Below are 15226 nucleotides of genomic sequence, written 5' to 3' on the forward strand. Positions count from 1 at the left end.
ACTAGTAAATCAGGACAAAAGTTGAATTGGGGAGGAAGTATCTGGCAAAATTTAGAATTAATTGGGGAAAAATCAGGAAAATAACCTCCAAATCCATAAATCCAAATCCAAATCTAGATTTTAATTCCAGGTTATAAGTCACACAGATTCAAGGAATATTAAGGGGGATATAAAAGGTTTAAAGAAGGTTGATAAGAAACAAGGGGGATAAAGAGTAGAATCCAAAGAAGTTGCCCAAGAAGAAGGAATGAGTAGTAGTTAAGACAAGATAAAGTAAGGACAGAAAGTTAGTGGAACAACTAGAGAAATATTATATTCCAGCTATAGTGAGCACTACTGAATGGGACAAATTAATGAAATAGAAAGCAATTGGTGAAAATGATGCAGTAAAGTTTAGGGAGAAGTGAGTATGATTGTGACTATGTAGTAGTTATCAAGCAAGCAAAGATATTTGAGTGGGATTGTCAAATTGTTAGGAATTGATGATTTTCAGTTAAAAAAGTTTTATACTGATACTTTAGGTGTAAATACCCACAAAATTTTTAAAAGAAGAATATACATTCACATACACACAGATATTTATAAAGAGAGACAGATGACTAAGAAGGTGGTTTCTATGAATAGCATTTAAATTTCTGGATTACTATTTACAAAACATGGTTGATAGATTCCTGGCTAGAGGTAGAATGCACATGACAAAATATGATAAGAATATGTTTGCCAAGAACTTTTCAAATCTAATCAAAAGGAATTTAAATTAAAAATAAAAGGCTGGAGGAATGATAAAGTTATGTATATTCTCAATATTAGACACTTAAAGAGAAGCTTCAAAGAAAGAAGAATAACATTTGAGACAACCAGAAATATGAGACAAAATCTAAAAATGGGAGTCAGTAACGAAACCCAAAGGCTCAGGAGTCCTTACACAAATTTACAAAGTTTTAGAGAACAAGCAATGGGATCTAGAGGTGTTATAACTCAAGGGGGAAATTCGACCTTGTCACTGAAACTTGGTGGAATGAATCCCCATGATTATTAGACTATGACTCTGGAGAAAGAAAGACAGAGACAGAGACAGATACAGACAGAGAGACACACAGAGAGAAGCGCTGAACTTTAAGAATGAGATGAAATCCAGGAACCATACAGTTGGAAAGCAGGGTATTTGGGAGGGGGTCAAGGGAAGAAGAAACAGAAGCAATACAGATCATGCAGAGAGGATGAGGAAACAAAAGCTTAGTAAATATCACAATACCAGAAGAAGAGACATGTATGAGTAATGGAGGACTCTGACTCTCTCTCTCTCTCTCTCATTCTGTGTGTGTGTGTGTGTGTGTGTGTGTGTGTGTGTTTGGGTGTGTGTCCTGCCTGTTTCAAAATCATTGTTATTTGTACCCAAAGGAATAAATAAAAGCTATACTTCTTGTGCCTTAGGAATTAATTTCATTCTTCAAAAAGTGAAGCAGTCAACCAAGAGAAATTCTGTTCTTCATCTGATTGTCATTAATAGGTGGGAACAGAACATTGGGATTAAAATAAAGGGAATATTGTGAAAAAATGAACATTTCATCATAGAGTTTATGAGAGGGGAAACTGACATAGTCTAAAATACACCCTAAGTTTTAGGAAAGCAAAATTCCAAAGAATTCAGGAGGTGAGTAAGATGTCACAAACTAACATATTTTGAAAGTGTTCAACCACAAGGAATGGAATATGCTCAACTATGAAATTCTGAAGCTACAAAAGGAAATAAAATGAGTAGAATGGGAGGAAATAAGGTTTGTCTGAAAAAAAAGGTGAAGTGGATGCCTTAAATCAATTTACATTAAGAATTTTTAAAAAATCTTTATTAATAAGTACAAAAGATGGAAACAAGGTCAAGTCATAGAATGATTGCAAGAATCTATCATAGTCTTGTAAAAAAGTCAATGATGCCAAATAAGGAAGGAAATTGGACATTTACAAAGTATCTTTCATGTGCCTGGAACTGGGCTAAATCCACTATGAATATTGTCTTAATTGATCCTCATATCAACACTGAGAAATAGGTACTATATTTATTCTTATTCTACAGATGAGGAAATGGAAACAGAATAGAAATAGGTTGTCCATGGTTATTCTACTAGTGGGAATGTGATGCCAAATTTAAATATAAGTGTTCTTGAATTCAGTTACTTTATCTATTGTGACACCTAGCTGCCTCTAGTGTTAGTATCTTACAATTAGTTGAAGACAGCAAGAAAAACTAAGGACAAAAATAAGCATTTGTTTTATCTAAGTTTATTAGAATAAAATATTTATCAAAGGTATAAGACCTTAGCTCTCATAACTGAGAAAAGAGAGGAGAGCTGCCAGATGTTGATTTACATTCTGTTTTCTCAGCAAAAGAGAATGATCATTATACTGGAAATGATGACAGAAATGAATAATGAGGTGTTGATAGTGAATATAATTAAGGACATAATAAGAAAATATTTAGCTATGCTTGATGAATTTCAGTTACCTGACTCAGGTGAAACGTAGGTCCTGAAAGATCTAAGAGGTATTATTGGTAGCAACTGTCAATGATAATGTGAGATTGCAGAAAATGAGAGAGGTACCACAGTTTAGGAAAGAGACAAATGTTACAATTTAAATAGAAAAGAAGGAAATAGCTGACTGTAAAATATAGGCCAGGGAGTTTGAATTCTATTCCTGGGAAAATTCTAAAACAGATCATTAAAGAGATAGTTGGTGGGCAGCTAGGTGGCTTAGTAGATTGAGAGACAGGCCTAGATGTGAGAAGTTCTTGGTTGAAATATTGCCTCAGACACTTCCTACTTGTGTTACCCTAGGCAAGTCACTTAACATCTGTTGCCTAGCCATTTTCATTCTTTTGCCTTAGAACCAATACAGAGTATGGTAGGTAAGGGTTTAATTTAAAAAAAAAATTAAAATTAAACAATTAAAAAAGAAATGGTTGCTGAACACTTAAAAAGACTTCATCAAATACAAGCCATATTAGACTAACTCATTTTCCATTTTTGACAGAATTACTAGACTAGAGGATAAGGAATATTACCACTGAAGGTTACCTAGAGTTTAGCTAAGTTTTAAATAATTTAAAAAAAGCTTATTATTCAAAGTTTTCTACTATTCTTGTGAAGAAGATGCAGAAATGTAGATTAGATGATAATATAATTTCAAATGGATTCAAGGTTGTTCAGATGGCTTAACTCAGAAACTAACTACTAATGACACAATGTAAGTGTGACAGGAAGTCTCCAGTGGAAAACTCCAAAGACATGTGCTTCACATTCATATCAGTGCTTTGGATAAAAGTATAACAAGCATGTTCATCAAATCTATCATTGCACAAAGTTGGGAGAGCCAGGTAATGCATTGTAATCAAAAAGCAAGAAGATTTGAAGTGCTAGAGTATTGGGTTTTGAATTAAAAAAAAAGATGAAATTAAATAAATGTAAAATGTTATATTTATGTAAAACACAAACTTTACAAGTGTAGGAACTGCTCAGCATTATTAGATAACAATGTGATAAGAACTTAAATTTATAGTAAACTGCTACCTCAACATGACCTAGAAATGTGGTATAGCACGGGGTAAAAAAAAGTAATAAAAATTTGAGTTGCATAAAGCCAGAGATGGTTCCCAGGAACATGAAGATGAGTGCTCATACTCTGTCTTTGCTAGAACCAATATTGAATATTAGGTTCAGTTTGGAACATGTCATGGTTTAAGAAGTACATTAATAAATTAGAAGTATTCCCAGAAGAAGAAACAAAATGGCTAAAGAAAGTGGGGATCATTTATCTGGAGAAAAGAAGACTCAGCAAAAATGGGAAAACTGGCTTGAAATATTTGAAATTTTAACACATGAAAATGGAATTAGTTTTGTACTGTGTGGCCGCAGAGGCAGAACCTTATGCTAAAGTAAAAAATGTTTTAAAAAATGAGGTTTAACATTTAGGAAATTATTCCTAATTTTAAATTTTAAGGGCTAAGGAAATTGTGGAATGCAACAGAAATTGAGCCATTTCCAGGCACTTGACTTTTGTCTTGTCCCTGGACATCCATGACTCTGGAATAAAGAGTAAGGCTGACAACTTTGTCAAACTGCCTCCTCACTTAAAATCCAATTCCTGTGAAAATTAAGAAATCACCCAGTCATTTCATTAGTCCTGTGGAAAACATGAAAGATGAACAAAAGCAATTAAACTGATAATGTATTCTTGAATTACATGTCTTAAAATTCAATCCAGATTCAAACATGGACTTCTGTTATTCAAAATTACTAATGCAAAATGAAATAACATTTATAGGAACTGACTAATCTCCATTCAGGAATTCTTCAATATATGTAAAGCCAATAGCTGAGTATTGGACCATATTCATTTAAGGAAAGAGTTCATATAGCCCTTTCTAAAAGTAAAAGCATTATGAAGGGATCTTGAACTTTTGAGTTAAGATGGCCCCAGAGTAAAGGCCGGGCTCTTCCTCTCCTCTCCACCAACTGAGATAAAGTGCCTCAAAAGGACAAAACCAAAATCAGATGAGCAAAGGGGCTCCACTGTAGGATGCTGCATAGAAGGTAGGCAAAGTTTGGGCATTTCCACACTAAAAGGAGGCAAAATTACTCTCACAAAGGGGTGAGCACATCACCCCTCTCCCACTCTACCTACAGTGTCAGAGTCAGAGCTAGAACTGGGCAATGTCGAGGTTTTCAAGGGCTGGCTGAGGTCACCACAGACTTACCCCTAAGAGCAGCAAGACTTGGGACCCCAGGAAGCTGAGGAAACACAGAGATAGGGCACAGAGTTTGGGCAGATTAGGGCAGCTCACAACAAATACCACAGAGACTTGAAAATTATCCTAAGGACAAAAACCTTTCTGGAGCTCAATAGAGACACTTGTTTATTCTCCACAATCAGACCTCTTCAGGGCAATTTCTAGGTTCTCAGGAACTGGCTGAGATCACCACAGTCTTGTCTATTAGAACAGCAAGACTTGGGTCTCCAGGAGACTGAGGAATGCAGAGCCTGGGCAAAGAGACAGCACAGGAATACATACAGCAAACATTGCTGCACAGACTTGAAAAATAGCCTCAGGGCAAAAACCTCTCTGAAGCTCAATACAAAGATCACCCACCTTCCTCACTCAGACTTCTAACCCGGGAAAGAACAAAGCAATGACTACCAATTTCGAAGAACTACAATCCACAACCAACAAACAAAAATGAAGAAAAAAAACCTTAACCCTAGAAAATGTTTATGCAGAAAAACTCCAGACTAAAGAAGAGATAGCAGAAGATGACAATCAAGCAAACACATCCAAGCCTTTCAAAAAAAAAAAACCAAAACACAAACAATGTAAATTTGCCCCAAGCTCTTGGAAAGCTCAAATCCGAGATTATGAGAAAGGTAGAAGAGACTGGGCAAGAGAAGTGGGAAACAGTTCAAAAAGAAAATAACAGTTTAAAAGACAGAATCTCCCACTTGGAACAAAGAAGTCCAGAAATCAAATGAAATGATGAGCAAATTAAAGAACAAAATGAAAAGCAGGATAGAACAAACTTAAAAGGAAAATCAAAAAATCTTAGCTGAAAACCAGTCATTAAAAACTAGAATTGGGAAAATAGAAGCCAATGATCTCACAAGACAGCAGGACTTAATAAAGCAAAGTCAAAAGAATGAAAGATTAGAAGGAAACATGAAATATTTCATGGAGAAGATGGTTGACTTGAAAAACAGGTCTAGGAAAGAAAATCTGAGAGTCATAGGCCTACCTGAAAACCTGGAAATAAACAGAAACCTTGACATCATTCAACAAGAAATTATTCAAGAAATCTGCCCTCATGTTCTTAAAAAAGAAGGCAAAATAGATATTGAAAGAATCCATAAATCATATTCTACATTAAATCCTCAAAAGACAACCCCCAGGAATGTAATTACCAAATTCCAAGCTAAGGAGAAAATATTACAAGAAACCAGAAAGAGACAATTCAGATATCTAGAAGCACCAAGAATTATTACCCAGGATCTGGCAGCCTTAACACTATAGGACTGCAAGACTCGGAATATGATATTCAGAAAGGCAAAAGAATTGGGTTTACAACCAAGGATCATCTACCAATTAAAATCGAATATATACTTCAAGTGGAAAGTAAGGGCATTCAAAAAATATAATATTTCCAAATATTTGTAAAGAAAAGGCCAGAACTAAATGGAAAATTTGATATGCAAATAAAAAAATCAAGAGAAAATGAAAAGGTAAATAAGAAAGAGATGGGGAAAATTTTTTAAAAAATTTTTCTTTAAAGGCTTCAATAAGGTCAAATTGTTTATAGTCCTATATGGAAAAATGTTACTTGTAAATCTCAAAAATTGTACTTCATTTTAATAATTAGAAGAATTATTCATAGGTAGAGTTTGGGTAATAAGTGGATTAAGATGATGTGCAAAAAAAGAAAAGGGGGAATGGAATAGAAGATGGCACTAAAAGAAACCTGAAGGAATAAGAATATTAGGATAATCTATATGCATTGGAGGGGGAGGGGGTGAATACTATTAAAAGAAGGAGAGGAAGAGATTGTTAATAGGTAATACTCAAACCTTACTCTTAGTGCAATCAACTCTGAGAGGGAAGAGCATCTAGATCCATTGAGGTATTAAATGCTATCTTACCCTATCAGGAAGTTGAGAGGGAAAAACCAAGGTGTAGAGTAGTATGGGGAGTACAAAAAGGGAGGAAAAGAAAATGGAAAGGGAATTAGGGAATTTAATAGACCCTAAAAAATAAGAGAGGAATAAAAAGGGAGGGGGCAGAAAGGGAAGTAAAATAAGGGTGGGGATTGTACACCACTAGTGTAGAAGGAAATAACAAAAGAATAAAGGGCAGAACTGACTAGGAGAGGAAATCAAAATGTTTGGGCATACACAGGGGGTAATCATAACTCTGAATGTGAATGGAATGAAGTCCCCTATAAAACAGAAGCAAATAGGAGAGTGGATTAGAAACCAACATCCTACCATAGGTTATCTACAAGAAACACACATGAGGAAGGTAGACACACACAAGGTAAAGGTAAAAGGCTGGAGCAAAATCTATTAGGTATCAACTGAGAAAAAGAAGTGTTATGAGTAAGATTAGATTAGCTGGTTATTAGGTATTGATTATGTATTGATTAGGAAGTACATAGCAGGAAGGAGCTGGAGCTGGGAATTCCAGGTTGGAATGAAGGAGGAGGAAATCTGTCTGTGACCTGAGTGTGGACTCCATTAGTGGTGGGTAAAACTGTTGCCAGCCTAGGAGACCTCAGAGCAAAGGACACCCTGCTTCCTGATTTCCCCTGGGATCCTGTGTGGTGTGGCATCTAGAAAAAGGACAAGATCTACAGAGCCAAGGGAAGAGGTGAAGTTTGAGTACTGGAGGACAGTGCTTCAAGCAAAACCCTTACTACTTGGTTCCTGAGACAACTTTAACTCCTGGCATCCAGAGATCATTAGTGGAGTGCAGTGAGAATCCCAAAGCCACAAAAGTCCTAGCTGTACTCAAGCCTGGCAGGTTGCAGGTTTGAGGCAGAAACCCAGAGACTCCATTTATAGCTCCTTGGGCCCTGTTAGTTTAGATCACTAAGTTAGAGTAGAATAAATCCTTCCCATTGCCCTGTGGTTTTATCCCTTAGATTTTAAGTATAGAAATCCTTTCTCACCTTGTAGTCTAACATAATTAAAGCTGTTAAGTCCCTTTTACCTTGTTAGCCTGTTACTATACTCTGATCTAGTGGAAGCTGGGTGACAGTTAAGATCAACTGCCATTCCTGTGGAAATCCAGTAAACTCTGGTCTCTTCACCCTGGTCCAGTCTCTCATAAATCCTAGAGTGTGTTCCCACAAACCACTTAGTTTATTGTAATATCCCTGGTGACCCCATTAGCTCACATATTTTCTTACAGAAGGCAGGAGGCACAATCATGACATCTGACAAAGCTAAAAAGAGATCTAATTAAAAGAGATAGAGAAGGTAATTATAATCTGATAAAAGGCAGTATACACAATAAGGAAATATCAGTACCTAACATGTATGTACCAAAAGGAATAGTATTCATATTTCTAAAGGAGAAACTAGTGGAGCTTAAGGAGGAAATAGATGGTAAAACTATACTAGTGGGAGACCTGAAACTTCCTCTATCAGATCTAGATAAAAGAAACCAAAAATAAATGAGAAAGAGTTAAGAGATGTGAATGAAATCTTAGAAAAAATAGAGTTAGTAGATATATGGAGAAAAATAAATGGGGAAAAAAGGAATGCACCTTTTTCTTGGAAGCATATGGTACACTCACAAAGATTTACCATGAAATAGGGCATAAAAACATGGCAAACAAGTGCAAAAGAGCAGAAATAATAAATTCAACCTTTTCAGATATTCATGCAATAAAAATTATAATTAGTAAAGGAACATGGAGAGGCAAATCAAAAATTAACTGGGAATAAAATAATATGACTCTCCAAAATCATTTAAAGAACAAATCATAGAAACAATTAATAAGTTCATTGAAGAGAATGACAATGATGAGACATCCTATCAAAATCTATGAGATGCAACCAAAGCAGTACTCAGGGAAAAATTTATATCCTTTAGTGAAGTGATGGGCAAACTTTTTAAAGATGGGGCAGAAGGAAAGGAAATTCTCATCTGTCAGTCTTTTTCTAAGACAAATCTATCAAAGTTTCATTGTATTGTATCCTTCACTTTGTATTAGTCAGATTAGGAATAATGTAGCATGGTTGGATAGATAGAATATTTCAGGGGACCACATCTGGCCCACGGGCTATAGTTTGCCCATCACTGCTTTACTGTATATATTAACAAATTAGGGAGGGTAGAGGTCAAAGAATTGGACATGCTAATTAAAGAACTAGAAAGAGAACAAATTAAAAATCACTAGATAAAAACTGAATTAGAAATCCTAAAAATTAAAGAAAAAAATAATAAAATCAAAAGTGAAAGAACCATTGAATTAGTAAATAAGGCTAGAAACTAGTACTTAAAAAAAACAAATTAAATAGACAAAGTACTGGTTAATCTAACAAAAAAAAAGAAAGAAGAAAACCAAATTAACAGTATCAAAGATGAAAAGGGAACCCTGACCTCTAAAAAAAGAGGAAATCAAGGAAAGCATTAAAAACTATTTTGCCCAAATATATAGAATAAATATAGCAATCTAGGTGATATGGATGAATATTTACAAAAATATAAATTGCCTAGATTAACAGCAGAAGAAATAGGATACTTAAATAAAACCATATCAGAAAAAGAAATTGAACAAGCCATCAAAGATCTCCCTACAAAAAAATCACCTGGGCCTGATGGATTCACAAGTGAATTCTATCAAACATTTAAAGAAAAATTAATCCCAATACTACACAAACTATTTAACAAAATAATCAAAGAAGGAGTTTTACCAAATTCCTTTTATGGCACAAATATGGTACTGATCCCAAAGCCAGATAGATCAAAAACAGAGAAAGAAAACTACAGACCAATCTCCCTAATGAACATAGATGCAAAAATTTTAAATAGAATACTAGCAAAAAGACTCCAGCAAGTGATCACGAGGGTTATTCATTATTATCAGGTTGCACTTATACCAGGAATGCAAGGATGGTTCAATTTTAGGAAAACCATATAACTGACCATTTTAACAAGCAAACCAACAAAAATCACATGATTATCTCAATAGATGCTGAAAAAGCCTTTGACAAAATACAACACGCATTCCCATTGAAAACACTAGAAAGTATAGGAATAGAAGGACCTTTCCTAAAAATAATAAACAGTATATATCTAAAACAATCAGCAAGCATCATCTGCAATGGGGATAAATTAGAAACCTTCCCAATAAGATCAGGAGGGAAACGAGGATGCCCATTATCACCTCTATTATTTAATATGTTACTAGAAACACTAGCAGTAGCAATTAGAGAAGAAAAAGAAATTGAAGGTATTAAAATAGGCAATGAGGAGTCTAAGTTATCACTCTTTGCAGATGATATGATGTTATACTTCAAAAATTTGAGATAATCAACTAAAAAGCTAGTAGAAATAATCAACAAGTTTATCAAGTTTGCAGGATACAAAATAAATGCACATAAATCATCACCTTTCTATATATTTCCAACACATCACAGCAGCAAGAGGTAGAAAGAGAAACACCATTTAAAATCACCCTAGACAATATAAAATACTTAGGAATCTATCTACCAAAATGAACACATGAATTATACAAACACAACTAAAAATCACTTTCCAAACAATTAAAACTAGATCTAAACAATTGGAAAAACATTGAGTGCTCATGGGTAGGATGAGCTAACATAATTAAGATGACCATTCTACCCAAATTAATTTACCTATTTAGTTCCATACCTATCAAAGTACCAAAAAAATTTTTTTATTGAATTAGAAAAAAACTATAACAAAGTTCATTTGGAAGAACAAAACATCAAGAATATCAAGGGAAATAATGAAAAAAACTGTGAAGGAAGGTGGCCTAGAAGTACCAGATATTAAACTATACTATAAAGCAACAGTCATCAAAACGATATGGTACTGGCTAAGAGACAGAAGGGAGGATCAGTGGAATAGACTTGGGGTAAGTGACATCAGCAAGACAGTGTATGATAAACCCAAAGAGCCCAATTTTGGGGGACAGAAATCCAGTATTTGAGAAAAACTGCTGGGAAATTTGGAAAACAATATGGGAGAGAATAGGTTTAGACCAACATCTCAAACCCTACACCAAGATAAATTCAGAATGGGTGAATGACTTGAATATAAAGAGAGAAACTATAAAAAAAATTAAGTGAACACAGAATAGTATACCTGTCAGATCTCAGGGAAAGGAAAGATTTTTAAACCGAGCAAGAGTTAGAGAAAATTACAAAATGTAAAATAAATAATTTTGATTATATTAAATTAAAAAGCTTTTGTACAAACAAAAACAATGCCAGCAAAATCAGAAGGGAAACAACAAATTGGGGAAAAAATCTTTATAACAAAAAACTCTGACAGGAGTTTAATTACTCAAATATATAAGGAGTTAAATCAATTGTATAAAAATCAAGCCATTCCCCAATCAATAAATGGGCAAGGGACATGAATAGGCAATTTTCACATAAAGAAATCAAAACTATCATTAAACACATGAGAAAATGCCCTAAATCTCTAATAATTAGAGAAATGCAAATCAAAACAACTCTAAGGTATCACCTCACACCTAGCAGGTTGGCTAAAATGAGAGAAGGGGAGAGCAATTAATGTTGGAGGGGATGTGGCAAAATTGGAACATTAATGCATTGCTGGTGGAGTTGTGAACTGATCCAACCATTCTGGATAGAAATTTGGAACTATGCTCAAAGGGCTATAAAAGAATGCCTGCCCTTTGATCCAGCCATACCATTGTTGAGGTTGTATCCCAAAGAGAGATGAAGTTTAGATCAACATCTCACACTCTACACCAAGGTGAACTCAATATGGGTGAATAACTTGAATATAAAGAATGAAACTATAAGTAAATTAGATGAACATAAAATAGTTTACCTGTCTGATCTTTGCAAAAGGAAAAATTTCAAGACCAAGTAAGAGTTGTAAAATATTACAAAATGTAAAATAAATAAATTTGATTACATTAAATTGTAAAGGTTTCATACAAAGAAAACTAATGCAATTAAAATTAGAATGGAAGTAACAAATTGGAAAAAAATCCTTTATAACAGAAACCTCTGAAAAAGGTCTAATTATTCAAATTTATAAGGAGCTAAATCAATTGTATTTTTTTGTACAAATATTTTTGAGGCAAGCCATTCCCCAATTGATAAATAGGCAAAAGATGTGAATAGGCAATTTTCAGATGAAGAAATCAAAACTATAAATAAGCACATGAAAATGTGTTCTAAATCTCTTATAATTAGAGAAATGCAAATCAAAATAACTCTGAGCTACCACTTCTCACTTAACAGATTGGTTAACATGGCAGGAAAGGAAAGTAATAAATGTTGGAGAGGATGTGGTAAAATTGGGGCATTAATGCATTGTTGGTGGAGTTGTGAATTGATCCAACCATTTTGGATGACAATTTGGAACTATGCCCAAAGGGCTTTAAAAGTCTGACTACCCTTTGATCCACTCATACTACTGCTGGTTTTATACCCCAAAGAGATAATAAGGGAAAAGACGTGTACTAAAATATTTATAGCCACACTTTTTGTGGTGGCAAAAAATTGGAAAATGAGGGGATGCCCTTTAAATGGGGAATGGCTAAACAAATTATGGTATCTGTTGGTGATGGAATACTTTTTGCTAAAAGGAATAATGAACTGGAGGAATTCCATGTGAACTGGAATGACCTCCAGGAATTGATGCAGAGTGAAAGGAGCAGAACCAGGAAAACCGTATACACAGAGACAGTTACACTGTGGCACAATTGATTGTAATGGACTTCTCTACTTGCAACAATGCAATGATCCAAGACATTTCTGAGATATCTATGAGAAAGAATGCTATTCACATCCAGAGAAAGAACTTTGGGAGCAGAAACACAGAAGAAAAACAACTGCTTGATCACATGGGTCGATGAGGATATGATTGAGGATGTAGACTCTTAATGATCACCCTAGTGCCAATATCAGTAATATGGAAATAGGTCTCGATCAATGACATATGTAAAATCCAATGGAATGGCACATTGACTGTGGGAGGAGGGGAGGGAAGAATATGAATCAGGTAACCACGGAAAAATTTTCTTAATAATTTAATTAAAAATAAAGCATTACAAATGGAATCATCTTCCTTCCTTTCCACTTCATGACCTTCCCAAACACCTATTATTCTGGCAGACCTTTTATTTACAAATAGGAATTGTTGATTTCCAAAATAATGATGGTTGTAAAACTGAATTTTTAATAGGATTGATTCTGTTCTTAAATACATTCTTCATGTGGATTGTATATATTCAGGTTTATTCAGACATAAATGTGATTGAAACAGAATGAAACAGTGGCTAGCAATCAGGAAAATCTTGGTTTAGATCCTGCCTCTGTGACATTTAATGGGTCTTAAACCACAATTAAATTACTACATCTGTGTGTCTCACACAAGTTCTGGAGACTTAACTACTAAGTTATTGATGTGTTCTGATCACCAAGTGGTTAGGATAGTTCCTACACAAGGAGTTTCCTATATTTGTAAAACACATAGCATTCACACATTCATATACATAAATGTAACTGTGCACATTTGACTGTCTACTTAGTCATTCAGACAAAAAGTATTTATTACTTGCCTATTATGTGCTATACCAAATACTGAGCTATCTACATTTTTACAAATGTTATCTCAATTCACACTATCTTTATTTTAGGGTTGAGGCAGAGGATGAGTGACTTGTCCAGGGTCACAGAGCTAATGTATCTGAGGCCACATTCAAGTTTCCCTGAATCCAAATCCAATGCTCTATCCACTGTGTTGCCTTGTTGCTTCTGACAGGAACTGTGCTCAACACTGAAGATGCAAGAAAGGGAAAAGATAACTCCAATTCTCAAGGACTACATAGTCCAGTGGAGGAGACACTATTCAAACATGTAGGTATAAACAATATATCAGAGAGAATCAACAAAGCAAAGGCACTAATACTAAAGGGAGATTAGGAGATTTTTATGGAAGCCAGGGAAGCTAGAAGGAAAGAATTCCAGGTATCATTGTGAGCCTATAAAAATTGAACTGGTGGAATGGAATGTATTACTTATTAAAATAAAGATCCTAGTGCAAAGATTATTATTTTTAAATGTTGAAGAAAAAATACAACCACCATATCTTTTTAGAGAGCCAAGAATTTCTGAGAATGTTGAGACAGAGAGAAAGGAGATTAAATTGACTTTCCTTCCCTCCTTCAATTTCCCCTTCTTTCTAATGTTTCACAATTCCAAAACTAGATGAGTGTGACATGATGAAGAAAGATGATGAAAAAAGTAGGAATAAAATTCTGATAATTGATTAGAAATGTTTTGGAAACTACAATTTTTCCAGGATTGTTGAAACATTATTTAATTCTTTTATACATAAAGTAATTGCCCAATTTTAAATGTGAACTATTTAAAAATCAGGAGTAAAAATTATCTACTATATTCTCAAGTACTAATGATGAAATGAAAAGACAAATAGTCCATTGTCAAAAACAGACTTAATTGAATATTTTTTGAAACTCTTTTGGAAAGAATTTTTAACAAGTTAGCAAATTTTTATCCTCTATGCTCATATAAAGGTTTGTTAATGACACAAATAAGTGGGTTTTGGGTGGAAACCCATGCTGAGAGTTGTGAGAACTAAATTATCTTTTCCTCTCAGACTTTACAAAAAAAATGCTATCATCAGCTGTCTGAGATTTTGTTGACAAAACCATTGTGGAAACAGCCATAACTTAAAATATTGACCATTGAGGACAATAGTGTGGGCAGTTGGGACATTGGAAAGAGCACAGGACCAGAATCAAATGCCTATGGTTTGAATTCTGGCTCAGCCATTGACTACTTCTATGACCCTGAGTATATCACAAAAACTTTTAGCACTGTGCTGGACCCAGAGTCAGGAAGACTTGAGTTAAAATATGACCCTTGATATGTCATTTAGCTAGTCAGCCTTGTTTTCCCTTTCTGTAAAATGAGAGTAATAAGAGTATCTTGCTCCAAAGATTTTTAAGATTAAATGAAATAATATTTGTAAAGGCTTAGCACAGGACTGGGAAATAAGAGGTACCTGATAAACACTTCTTTTCTTCCTTCTTTTATACTTTCTTCTTTGGGTGACAGAGCTCTAAATGGATCAGGATCAGATTTCTAATGTTCATTTTTTTTAATGCAAAGCATCAATGTATGGGAGCTGGTAACACTGCCCCTCCTTTATGACTAATTCACTTTAAGATAATGGATACAAGGAATCTTCTCCACTATACAAGTCTAGATTATGCTGTCAGATCTCTTGGGCAGTTGATCTAAGAGGTAGGAAGACAGCAGCAGTTGCCAACAACTCTGATCAGGGAACCAGCCTCACTTACTCCAAGACTGCTTTCATTCAGCTTTTTTTTTTTTTTTTGGCCTTCAAAAACTCAGTATTATTTTCATTCCATGATTAGTTTTTTTTTTTATTTTATTAGACATTTATTAATATTCGTTT

The sequence above is a fragment of the Gracilinanus agilis genome, chromosome 6 (assembly GCF_016433145.1).
Source record: "Gracilinanus agilis isolate LMUSP501 chromosome 6, AgileGrace, whole genome shotgun sequence".
In the NCBI taxonomy this organism is placed as follows: domain Eukaryota; kingdom Metazoa; phylum Chordata; class Mammalia; order Didelphimorphia; family Didelphidae; genus Gracilinanus; species Gracilinanus agilis.